Source organism: Triticum urartu, chromosome 7A (genome assembly GCF_056163025.1).
Source record: "Triticum urartu cultivar PI428250 chromosome 7A, HENAU_Tu73, whole genome shotgun sequence".
NCBI lineage: Eukaryota > Viridiplantae > Streptophyta > Magnoliopsida > Poales > Poaceae > Triticum > Triticum urartu.
Window position 1 is genome coordinate 36,047,129 of NC_141879.1, and position 12,606 is coordinate 36,059,734.

At 42.1% G+C, this 12,606-nt stretch overlaps 1 long non-coding RNA gene across 3 annotated transcripts; it reads left to right on the top strand.

Annotated features, from left to right (window-relative positions):
* Positions 1-7,471: 7,471 nt before the first annotated feature.
* LOC147957397 (uncharacterized) lies at positions 7,472-11,322 on the top strand. 3 transcript variants are annotated; one of them, XR_015611948.1, is made up of 3 exons: positions 7,472-8,931; positions 9,019-9,084; positions 11,003-11,322. It is a non-coding gene; the product is annotated as an uncharacterized LOC147957397 (long non-coding RNA). The 3 variants fall into 3 exon arrangements; XR_015611947.1 differs by having other exon boundaries at positions 7,472-7,585; positions 8,860-8,931; positions 9,019-11,322; XR_015611946.1 differs by having other exon boundaries at positions 9,019-11,322.
* Positions 11,323-12,606: the final 1,284 nt, after the last annotated feature.

The window sequence follows — 12,606 nt, forward strand, 5'->3', positions numbered from 1 at the left end:
TCCCTGAAAAATCCAATACATCGTTGTTTCACCGCCGAAGCCATGAGGATCAAGATTATAGTTTCACTGACTCTGTTGGTGCACCTCATCTCTGATGGAGAGGAGGGCGGAGGATCGTCTGATCGGTGCTCTTCTGGAATGGAGGATCTGGTTGTCTCTTAGTATTATGTGGTGGTTCGAAGGAGTTGGCAGAGTGGACGATGTAGCTATGCATTTTGGTTCTCAGGCTCCTTCTCTGATGCTTTGCCAACTCCGGCATCGTCGGGGAGCTTGCAAGGTTATGTGTCCTCGTATCTGCCTGGCCAGAGCTTGGGTGGCAGCCTAGATCTCTTTGCCGCCATCTTCTTTAGGATGACGATCTGTGTTTTAGATCAGTGTTGCTGGCGTCTTCCGATCGACCACTTTCCAGCTGTTGCATTAACAACGTTTCCTGGCTTCACTAGTAGTTCAGAGTTCCAAATGCGGCATGAAATTCCGCTCACGATACGATGCCGGTGAGTGCAGGAGGAAGACATCGTCGATTTCCCCAAAGACCTATGTGTGTTATTTTTTCTGTAAGGATGGCATTGCAACGGTTGGTAAACTTTAATATATGGCCTTTGACCCTATCGCAAATAGAATTAATACAAGGACGATGTGATCGATGACATCGTTGAGTCATGGTGAGTTGGAAAGCACTGTTGCCCTTTTTGAGTTGGACCTTTTCTTTCTTGGGACATGCATTAGCCATACAGACACCTAGACAGATTATATATGTGTGCTGACGTTTAAACTGATGTAGACAGTAACATGCCCAAGATGTCACTTTTTGTTAACGGGAATTAGTACCTAGGCCTCTCCAAGTGTTCCTGGTTTACTGGTCCCCTTAGTATTTTGTGTCTAACTTTTACCATGGATTTGATTAACAAAATGGTAATGCATTCCACTGAAAATAATATCATTCGAAACTATGTTCAAATACGAATCCAACGATAAATTTTTTATGACATACGTTAACGTTTTGTCATTTAAATATATGGTCAAATTTTGACACAAAATACGAAGAGGACTAATAAACCAAGACGGAGGTAGTACATGTTAGTCATTTGTGTGTGTGGCTTGAAGATAATGAATAGAGAAGATGAAAGCATCTCATACCCTAAATATCGTCCCTTCACACAAAGCAACATATAGATAATTAAATATCTTACTTATCATCCCATTATTAACTAGAACTAAGCACTCATAATAAATGTGGGGTCTATTATTTGAAATACTTGGTCGAAACAACCAATTGGGATCATGAGTATCTAAGTGAGACATGGAGAGTTTACATACCACAAAGAAGAGATGAGACGATTGGCCGACCTTCTACTCTCCTAAATGTATTTCTCGCCTCTCTACTTATTTTTTCTTTAAATCTCCAAGCGAAAATTGTCAAGTGTTCTTATTTTCGAGTTATAGATGCACGTGCATCTTGTTGACATTTTCAAACAATAAGAAATACTCCCTCCTGGCAGGTGTACTGGGCGTTTTACTAGGTAAAAATGGTGTACATACGTGAAATATACTTTCAAATTAGTATGAAAATAAAAGGTTCATGCTAAACTTAATTTAGCCGGACATGCTTTGCACTTGAATGTCTGCAGTATGTCTATTTTGCACCACATTTTGAATCTATAATATGTATTTGCAACACCCTTTCAATCGAAAGGAATCTACCTTTTTAGACTAGAATGTAAGTATTGTTTGTCTTATGTGGGTGTTGCGATTGTGAGGAAAAAAGAAACAATGTTGCAACTTGGAAGCAGATTTTTCCTTGCCGTTTTTGAGCTGGCTAGCAGGTAAACCAAAGGAGGTGTATTGACCTGGCCAGCCTGAACCAGGTCAGAACCTTGGTCTACCAATATAGGATACCGGCACCTCCAATCCTCCACCATTCAGTGTTAGTTTGGTTCCTGTCGTGTGCCTCCGTAGAAGCACTACATACGACAGGCTCTGAGAAAATGTTGACAAGCAGATTTTGTACTATCGCACTGCTGTTACTGGTGATCCAACTCCAACTCGGCACCGTGATCACCATCCAACAACCTGCATGTAAGCAATCCTCTCAAGTACAAGACTTTCACAGTATTACAGATATTGCCTACCTTTCCTTGAGAGATATATAGGACGGATATGAATGTAGTTATATGGTAAAGTGACCAATGAGCAGTACAAGTTACTCTAACTTGCATTGTTTCCTGGTTCCCTTGCCATTTTTGTACTGGTTGCATACAGTCATATTTAGGTTTCAAATTTCATATGCACATACTTGTATCTATCGACCATGCTTTTTTTTGTAAATTTGAAAAGTGCACTTGTGGACCATATATGGTTATAGGGTTCAGATATATACCTAGGTTTAGAAAATTCAAGTCCTTTGACAACGGACAACTTCAATCGATTCTGTCACAATCCAACTGTACACACCAAAAGATTTGCGTCCACCGGACTCGGAAATTTCAACTGACGGTTTTGGAAAGTTGTAATGAATTGAATTTTAGCTGATTCATTGGGACTGGTCATCTTGGTTACTCAGTCTCCGGACCACGTCCACATCAACTCACATAAACTATACTTGTCCTCAGTTTGACCAGATGCTGTACTACTGCCCCAAGAGCTAAGTTAACAAGTAGGGCATCTCCATAACAGTCATCTCCTTGTGGTTCGCATCACAGCTCTTTTATAGTACCATTGAGAGAATATGTGAGGAGGAGGCCAAGGAGTTGTTTCTGAAACAAAGAAATTATTTTTGTTTTTTGACCCCAAACTATAGGAATTTCTCCCCACAGTGTTTTTTATAGATTTTCAAATAAGTTTATGTACAAATAAAGCTAGGAAGGCTAAAAAAGGAAAATAGTGTCTAGGAATAAGTGCAACACATAGAACATTAACAGAGCAACAACATGCTAAAAAAATCAAGCACTGCCTATCTGAAGCACTGTACCCAGTCAGGCATATGGAGTCATGTGATAACCTTTTGGCTCAGAGAAGCAACCACTAGAGCTCATCTTTGAACATACGCCTGCAGGCATAAAGACTGGAATGATAGTGGGATTATAATAAATGATTTTTGTTAATACCTAGAACCTAGAAACAAATAAACGGATTTGGGCCATGGTCCAAATATTTTGGCTTAATATATACTGTTTCTGGAACTGTTTACTGGCCAAGAACGGGCTTCGGAGTCAAGAGCGCAATAGACCCGCAAAGGATCACGTGGCTAAATCATCCATTAAAGTAATACAATTGTGTTAAGTGTTGACTCTGAAGGTACTATATAAGCCAGGGACACGAAAAGCTATGGACACTTTGAATGATTTGTTGAGTGCCTCGGTATATAGTTCTTGTGACCGAGATGACGAGCACAAGCAGTAGGCCTTGTTACATTGCCATGTTACTGCTGCTAGTGGGCAGCCCCCTTCTTTCACAGTCTGTCTTTTCTTTCGAATCCAATTGTTCCAATCTGACTAAATAGCAATTCATTGAAATCATTCGCGTCTCCTCCAACTCATCACACTGTCCGCACCCCAACTTAAACTGGAAACCTCCAATAGTTTGTAAGCAAACGTCTTGAGAGCACGACTTCACTATAGTTCTGTGTACTTAAAACAACCTGCTCATTTTTTGAAGTGTGTCATGTGGTTTAACTTCTCCATTTCAAATTATAGTGCATATTCTAGATTTTATCATAAGTCAGATTTTGTGAAGTTTGCCGCGTCTCTATAAACTTGGTCAAAGTTTATAATTTTTGACTTAAAAAAATATTTGTTACTCCCTCTGTCCCAAAATAAGTGTTTCAACATTGTATTAACTATAGTAAAGTGTTGTACTATAGTTGAGATACTTATTTTGGGACGGAGGGAGTATATGAGAGCAGTTTCATAGTCTATAATTAAATGTATTATATCTATTAAGATTTTAGTATGTCAGGTCGAGTGAAGTTTACCTCACCACTGAAGAGATCCGTGCAGATTAAGAAAAAAGCAGGTTGCTCGACATATGAAGATATATATATGTCACTATCTTATTTTGTTCTTTGGATCTATTTGCAGGCAACTATCTTCGTCCAGATAACTGTCGCCGTAAATGAACCGTCAACTGAAGTTCAAACAAAACTGTGCAACTTTTGCTTCCTTGGGTTAATTAGAGTACTATGATATATGTTATTCAGTTTCCCAAGAAGTAAAATGAAGTTGGAAAACTTGTAACACAACATTTTGACCAGTTTGTTGGGAGTAAGCTCAAAACTAGGATGCCCAGCTAAAAGTGATCAATGTTGGGTCATCGGAAAGTTTAACGTTTCCTTCTAGGTGCATTCTGACAGAATTACAGCTTGAATTTGTAATATATAGATGATTCCAAGAGAGTGATTTCGAAAATGCCATCTAGCTGCCATGTATCGTTCAGCCGTGTACTCTGTCTGGTTGTTGTTTTATATATTTTTCGATAAAGGGTGGATTTTATTAACTCATAATGGAGCATCAAGTGAATACAAATATAATGAGTACACACCCGGTCTCTGCATAGCTTGGATGCACACAGCCAACACCAACGCACACGCACAAAAACCCGCCGGCCAATAGCAAAGTCATATAAGACCAAAGCTATGTCTAAGCGGAGAAAGGTAAAAAAAACCCTCCAAAGCAAGGACAAACTACAATTGTGACAATATCCGCACCAACCATGTCATGACCCCACGAAGACAACGAGGTTCTTCAACAACAACTCCTTCATGAAGTTTGCGGCGCTCAAGCGTCGTCGTCACCGGATCCAACCACAAAAGGTCAGACACTAGGTTTTCACCCTGAATAACCATACGAGCATAACCGAACAATGCCTTCAACAAGGTAATGACGCAAAAACATCGCCATTGCTAGGTATAACTAACTCGGGTCATACCTAGGTTTTCACCCCGGAACTCGTCGAAGTCATACCTAGGTTTTCCGCGATTCCAGTAGCTACATATGCGTTGGAGTAGAAACCAAGCACCGCTGCCGCACAACCACCCTCTGCGTCAAGCCGTCATATGTAGATTGCATCTCATTGCCGAAAGCAGCCGTCAGATGTGAAGACTTCCATGGTCACCGGAATCCGCAGTGAGACAGTCGTGTCATGTTGTAGCCCGCCTGACTGCACCTACGAAGGCCCTGGGCCCAACCATCCGCCGCTGTCGTTGGAAGGGGACTGCAGCCACCTATCGGAGCTGCTAATCCTTGCCAAGCAGGGCCACCTAGATGGTTGTAGACACTGCCACATCCCGAGCTTGGCAAGGCCGTCCGCCGGGGTAGGATCCCATGGCCTTTCTGGCCATGGATCCGGTCCTAGGAGGCCACCACTCCATCGTTGGAAAGAGGTGCCACAGCCAGGACGCAGCCGGCGAGCCCGGAGCATGAGGTCAGTGCACGGGGAACACACGACGTCGAAGCCGCATATTCTCGCCTCACCCAACCACGATCCATGCCAGGAGGTGTGCGAGTGCGCCCAGGAGGAGCAGAAGCGCCCCGCCGCCACCATCCTTAGGTCCGGCACGTCTTCACCGGCGAACCCTCCGGCGGCGCCGCGGCAGGGAGACAAAGGGGAAGGCGCTGCGGGCGGCTAGGGTTTCCCCCCGTGTTGCTTTATATATAAAGCCGTGCGAAAGCCTGATTCAGAGATACAACAAATGCTTTCACAAAACTGCACATGGTTTAGACTAAATTTTATTCAAGTCAGTTGCCAAACTCAACAGATCAAGAAATTTGTAGACCTGCGAAATGCAAAATTGGTGCTTAAATAATAAATAGCAGTGACTTGGAGCAGGAGGCAATATTTATGTGACTATGTTGTGAGCCACACATGATTGCAACACATGCTTGATATCATACATTAGTGCAACAACTGTTTTTGAAAAGTTCCACTCAACTTATATGCTTAATGGTTTTGATACTTCTAAGTCGACTGAGATTTTCATAAGTCTCAGTCGGTTTAGAAAAGTGTAACTCCTTATAGTCTGAGTCATATGCATACACACTAAACATGGAAAAGAAGTTCCTTGACGAGATCGCATCACCGTTAGTGAACTCCACAGTTCACCGCACAGCTGTGGAGGGCATCCATGCTTCATCCGCCTTTTTTCTCCATGTCCCAGTAGATGGTCTGCCCCATTCAATTTGTGTCATTTTTCTCTAGCTTCCCTCTATAACCGGCATCGATGTAGCCGCCTCAGATTTTTTTAATGGTAATATATTAATACCAACACGATTCCAATTACACCTGGCTCTGCAATGACACAGTATCAAGACTTAGTCGAGACATAGACAGTCAAAAAGATAAAGAAGAGGCAAAAGAAGAAGAAACAAAGATATCCGACCGAACCAACGACTTGCAACAGACCAGCAGCAACGCACATAGTTCTGCTTGCTTTGTTTCTCTAAACATTTACGTCACTACTTGTACGGGACAACAGGCATGTGTACGCACTGATTGATTCACCTTAGAAAAACTGCACATGATTTAGACTTGTTCAACTTTGCCACAAATAACACATTAATTTGAACATAGTGTGGTGTGTGAGATACTGATTCAACGGATGCTTCTCAAAGAAAATGCGCATGACTTTGACTCTATTGATGACTGGTCATTTCAATCATTCGTGTCGCAAGCTCAACTAGACACACCCATGAATTTCAACGGTTGGTTTTGGAAAATCGCGTAGGGTTTGGATTTTACTTGATTCGCTTTGGTCATCTTGTTTGGTCAGTCTCCAAACCAAATCCACATCAATGGACGCGTTCAACAAGTAGAGCATCTCTCAGTGCTCCGTGTCTTTGTGGTCAGCTTTTTGGAAGCGTTGACGAGAGTATATATGAGGAGGCCAGGGGGTTATTTCTGAAACAAACAATAAATTGGTTTTCTTGATCCAGTGTCCTAAACAAACAAGAACCATAAGTATTTTATTTCTACAATAATTTATCGGCCCACGGTTCAGGCCAATGGTCTAAATATTTTGACTCGATATATACGTTTTCCAGAAAAGAGAAATATAGAAATGATTTTGGCCAAGAACATTTTTACGAGGCAAATGACGGCATGCTGTTAAGTATTTGGAGGAAGCAAAGTGAGAGTATTTGCACGTGAAGATATTCCTCGGAAGTATTACGAGACCAGGCTCCTAACCACCTTTTTAGGAGATTATTTGCCGAGATACAGAGATTATGGACATAGCCTGTTAACGTGGCAATTGACGCACCCTAGTCCAATAGTGACGCCTGGATGCCGGCATGGAGTGCCGACTCCATGTGACTAAGTCATCCACAAATGCCGGACTACATTGTCGGGGGCGAGAGCTCCACAAAGGACCATGTGGCTTAGTCATCCATAATAGTTTGACTTCTGGGTAAGAGTTGATCTGATGCTACTATATAAGCCAAGACCGACACCCTGAATCCCTCATTGAGTGCCTCAGCATACTTCTTTTGAGCTCTGATTTTGAAGATGTCGACAAGCAGGAGGCAATCTTCTATCGCTGTGTTCCTGCTGCTAGTACTCCTCCAACTCATCGGTGCTCTCGCTCGACCTGCATGTAAGCAAGCCTCTCTCTTTTTTTTTTTTGAGAATAACTTCTGATATATTCATCAACTCTCAAGGTAGTATAAAAACACTAGAAGTAAAAAATACATTCAAGGTAGTATAAAAAACACTAGAAGTAAAAAATATATCTAGGTCCGTAGACCACCTAGCGACGACTACTAGGACTGGAGTGAGCCGAGGGCACGCCGCCATCTTCGTCCCTCCGTCATCGGAGTCGGGCAAACCTTGTTGTAGTAGACAGTCAGAAAGTCATCGTGCTAAGGCCCCATAGGACGAGCGCACTAGAAAAAACATCCGCCTCCGATGAAGATAAGCATAGATCAGAAGGATCGAACCTATAGACACACGAACATAGACGAACGAAGACAAGATCCACGTGAATCCACCGAAGACAAAGGCCGACCGAATCCCGCAAGATCCGCCAGAGACAATCCTCCACATGCCCTCCGACGAAGCTAGAAACACCACCGGGATGGGGACAAGGCGGGACGAACCTTATTCCATCTGCAGAGAGTCGCCGCCGCCTCGACTCTCTGAGCAGGATACAAACCCTAACAAAACTCAAAAGAGTATGAAAAAATGGAGCCCTCCCGCCAGCAAGGCCGGGATCCACCACGCCTTCATGGCCCTAAGACCACAGAAGACGAGGTAGACCGACGGCCATGGGCGGATTTGGGCCCCAGGCAGCCCAGGCCATTGCCTGGGGCGTGGGAAAAATTGTCGGCCTATATTTCCAAAAAAAAAGTTTGGCCTGGGGCGCAGCCCAGTACCAAGCCCAGGCCAACTGGCCCAGCCACCCAGGCCAACTCACACGCAGGCCGCAGCGTCTCGCATCGCAACCAGCCATAGCCAGCGCTCTGCCCCCGACCTGAGTACCTGACGAACCCTAAGCCATCGCCGGTCGCCGCCCGGCGCCCGCCGTCGCCGGTCGCCACCAATCGTCGAGGTCCAGCTCCGTGCACCCCGGATCTCCCTTTCCAGCACCCCCCGGATCTCCCCCTTCCAGCGCCCGCCCCCTCCCCCCGGCTGCGCCGCTGTGGCCTGCGGCCTGCGGCTGTTGTCCTGTTCGTCGTGTCCGGCGACGCGGCGAGGGCGCAAGGCGGCGAACCCGGCTAGGGTGCGAGTGGTGCGAGGCTGCAGCCTGCAGGCAGCTCGGCGTCCAGCGAGGTAGTCACTTTCTCTCATGACTGTTTTCTCTGTTTCTTAGTACAGTTTTGATGGCTTGATGCCCTGTTTTTGTTTATAGATGCCATCTATTGTTTATAGATGCCATCTTAGTACGGCGAACCCGATTTCAAGGTTATCGCACACGTAAAGGTGTTTTGCCTCGTCCTACACGTAAGTTTTCACATTTTGCATCTATTGTTAATTAGTTTTGCCCGCTATATTATGCACTGATTCGCATTTCAAAATTGATGATTGAAGGTTTAGCGATGTCTGGTATTGAAGATGTACTCATGGGAGGCTCGGATCAACCAATCATTTGATTTGGTATCAATCTTCTGTATCATTTATCTATGCCACATATTGTCTTTTGATTTGTCTTGCTTTATTAGTTGACCCATTATGGAACAAATGCTGCCATTGAATATCATGTTTGGTTTCTTATTAGTTATGCAAAACATAGATTGATTCTTGTATGCCTTGAAATTGAAGTTTTTTCTGGGTAGTTTTTAGCCATTAGTTGTTCGTCTGGGGCGTCAACAATTCCTGGGTCCGCCACTGCCGACGGCGACCCGGTGGGAGGCACGAGAAACCCTAGCCAAAGGTCCTCTTTCTTTCTTTCTGCGGAAGAAAGAAAACGGGCGGCATGTAAGCAAGCCTGCCAGGTGCACGACACAGCTGAGATTGTAGTGTTTTGTCAAAAAAGTTGTAAGTTTTTAGGAATCCTAAGAGGTAGTTTTTCTTTATTTACTTTTTTATGAGAATCTTTAAAACCTTTACTTCTACGGGACACTAGTCACACTACGCATGTGTGACGCGTTGGTTCACCTTTGGAAAATACCACATGGTTCAGACTCCTGTTCAAGTCGTCACCAGTAACCTCAGCCACAAGATAACACGTTAATTTCAACATGACGTGCTGTGTCAGGTAAACCAATTCAACAGATGCTCTTGGAAATTTTCATGTGACTCGGTCAGTGACGACTGGTCATGTCCGTATCATCCCTGTGGCAATCTCTACTAATTTTGTGTTTACCGGGCAGGGAAATTTTAGGCAGTTAGATTGAAAAGTTGTACATGAATTTTAGGCATCTTAATTGTATGACTTTAATACACTCATGTGTAATGTTGATATGTATCAATATTACCGAGCCATTTTACTTTGTGTGGTGTATAGTTTCACCATCAGTCGACTCTCCTGGGTAAATATTATGTACTTTGCTATTTTGTCAAGCTATTATTAAAGGTGAATCCTTATTGAGTATATAGTCTTTTTTTGCAAGCTAATGGTTATATATGTTGTGTACACGGAAAAAAAAATATGTTGTGTAAATGTGACACTTTGAGTCAATCAAACTCCATTTATATTTACCCAAATAACTAATCCTCAAGCTTGCATTCAGGAGGATACAAAGCTTGCCATTATGAACTGTGAGCTGATCTGTCTAGAAGTTGTAGATCTGTACTGGTTAAATCATATTGTAGTAGACGTGAATAATTTGTAGGTTATTTGTGAAATTACAATTGGGTAATTCTGAAATTACAATGATATGTTAAAACTAAGTTTAGACCGAGTGTAATTCAACTCTAGGGCTATGTAGGCGTACTCAAGATCAAAATTTAACTAAAATGGGACCATATCAGACATATGGCATTAGCCATTTCAATGGTGCCCAAGGAACATATTTGAACTGTGCCGAGTTTGCTGAAAAGCCAGCCGTAAACCTACTTAATATCGAATATGGTATCTTTTTCGTGGGGATAAATGAAAATATGAGGTAGAAGCTTTCCGTTGGAACTTGAGTTTTTACGAAAGATCCAAAAAAAGGTTCATGTGTCATAGCTTCTCCAAACAGTTGTCTGATCCAATAATACAAATGAATAAGTTTTGGGTATTGGTAGTAAGTTTTCTATTCATATTTATAAATCTGTTATTTTAGGTATGAAACTCTTTTAGTAAATTTAAATAGTACCCCGTTCATTTCAATACACGGTGCATATAGAATTTCTCAAACTTGTAAAGTTTGGTCTAGCCAACTTGCTCAAACTTTAGAAAGTTTGACTAAGAACACAATCTATATGCAGTATATTTGGCATGGTGTAATGCATTATATATGTTGAGATTTTGAAATCTTTTGTTAGGTGGAGTATAGTTTACCTCACCGCTGAAGAGATCAACGTTGATAACTGGTGAAGTACACATATATGTCATTGTCTTAATCTGTTCTTTCCAATCTATGTGCAGGCAACTATCTTCGTCGGGACAATTGTCGCCGTAAATAAACCGTGAACTGAAGTACGGAAAACGTGTGCATGCTTGATTTGTTGGGTTAGGTACATAATCATCATATAGATTGTTCGATTTCCCAAGAAATGAGCGAAGTTGGAAAAAGTGTACCACTGGGAATGAAGGTTTGGCCAGCTCTCTGGGAGTAACTTCAAGATCACCAAGATTATGTAATCATATTGTTGGCTCATTGAAAAGTTTAATGTCGCCTTCTACATGCATTTTGACATAACTGTTGCTAAAATTTTGAATATTTCAATATAATCACAATGATTCTAGACGAGTGATTTTCTGAAATGCGCAATTTTTTAGATACTTTATTTACAATGCAAGGCAGGAGCTCTAGAGATTTCACGAAGATAGAAAAAGGCAAAAGAAAAAAAATACATAGTGGTCCCGTTTATAATTAAAACTAGGCCGAAAATCATGGCCAAGGAAAAAAGACCACCACCCCACATGCTGCCAGACAGACCACCACCTCCTAACACAACCTCTACCCCATAGTGATTTTGCACGATGTCTTCATGGAAAATTGCTCAGAGGAGCCGTCATCACTGACACCAACCCCCATTGACCACAAAGCTTCCACCCAACCCTGCTCAAGATCACCCCACCAAACCTCGTGTAAAAATCCGGTCATACCAAAAGCCAGCACCACTGCTTCGGCTCCAACCGGGCACGACCAGTGATGAGGGAAGTACTCTTTGCCAATGCCTCCAAGGAGAGGAAGGATGCCCAGGACAACTCTCATCACTGACAACAACCGCCATTGAACCCAAATCTCTCTTTGATAGCCTAGTATGTCGTCACCTCCACAAGCCCCTAGGAGTGACCTTTGCGAGGGGTAACCCCTAATTAGTGATTTCGGAGTTCTTCCACACAGATGACTAGACAGAGCGATGTTAAAAGGCTGGTCCTTTTTACAAAGCAATGTATTACAACCCGGTTTTGGGACCTTCTATAATTTTACCGACTATTCTATTTTCTTTACATGTTTATTTGTTATTTAAATCAAAATTTAAGAATTGTTCAGTTTTTTCAGAAATGTGAACATATTCATAAATTCTTTGTAAATTTAGATAAATATTCACAAATTTTAAAAGTTTTTCCTTTTGAAAATAATACAAATTTGAAAGCATGTTTGCATTTTCAATAAATGTTCCAAATTTGAAACAAATATTACGTTAATGATTGCAAATTTGATTGTGTTTTAAAAATTGTTTGCAAATTTGAAACAAATATTACGTTAAAAATGTTACCAAATTCGAAAAAGTGTTCACATTTACAAAAAAATTGTTAGCAATGGTAAAATGTTCTCTTTTTTAAAAAAACTTTAATTTTATAACGAAAATGATCGCAAATCTGGAAAAATGATTGCATTTTAAAAAATGTATGTTTCTTCAAGGAAAAGGAACATAAAAACAAATACAGTAAAAACTGGCAAGTAACCGGAGGAGCTCACGCAGAACCCCTCTTGGGCTGGAACAACAAACGTGTTCGCTCGTTCGTTGCTTCGCCCAATCGCAATCTAGCTTCCTTCGCTCGGTCAAACGTCGCCACGT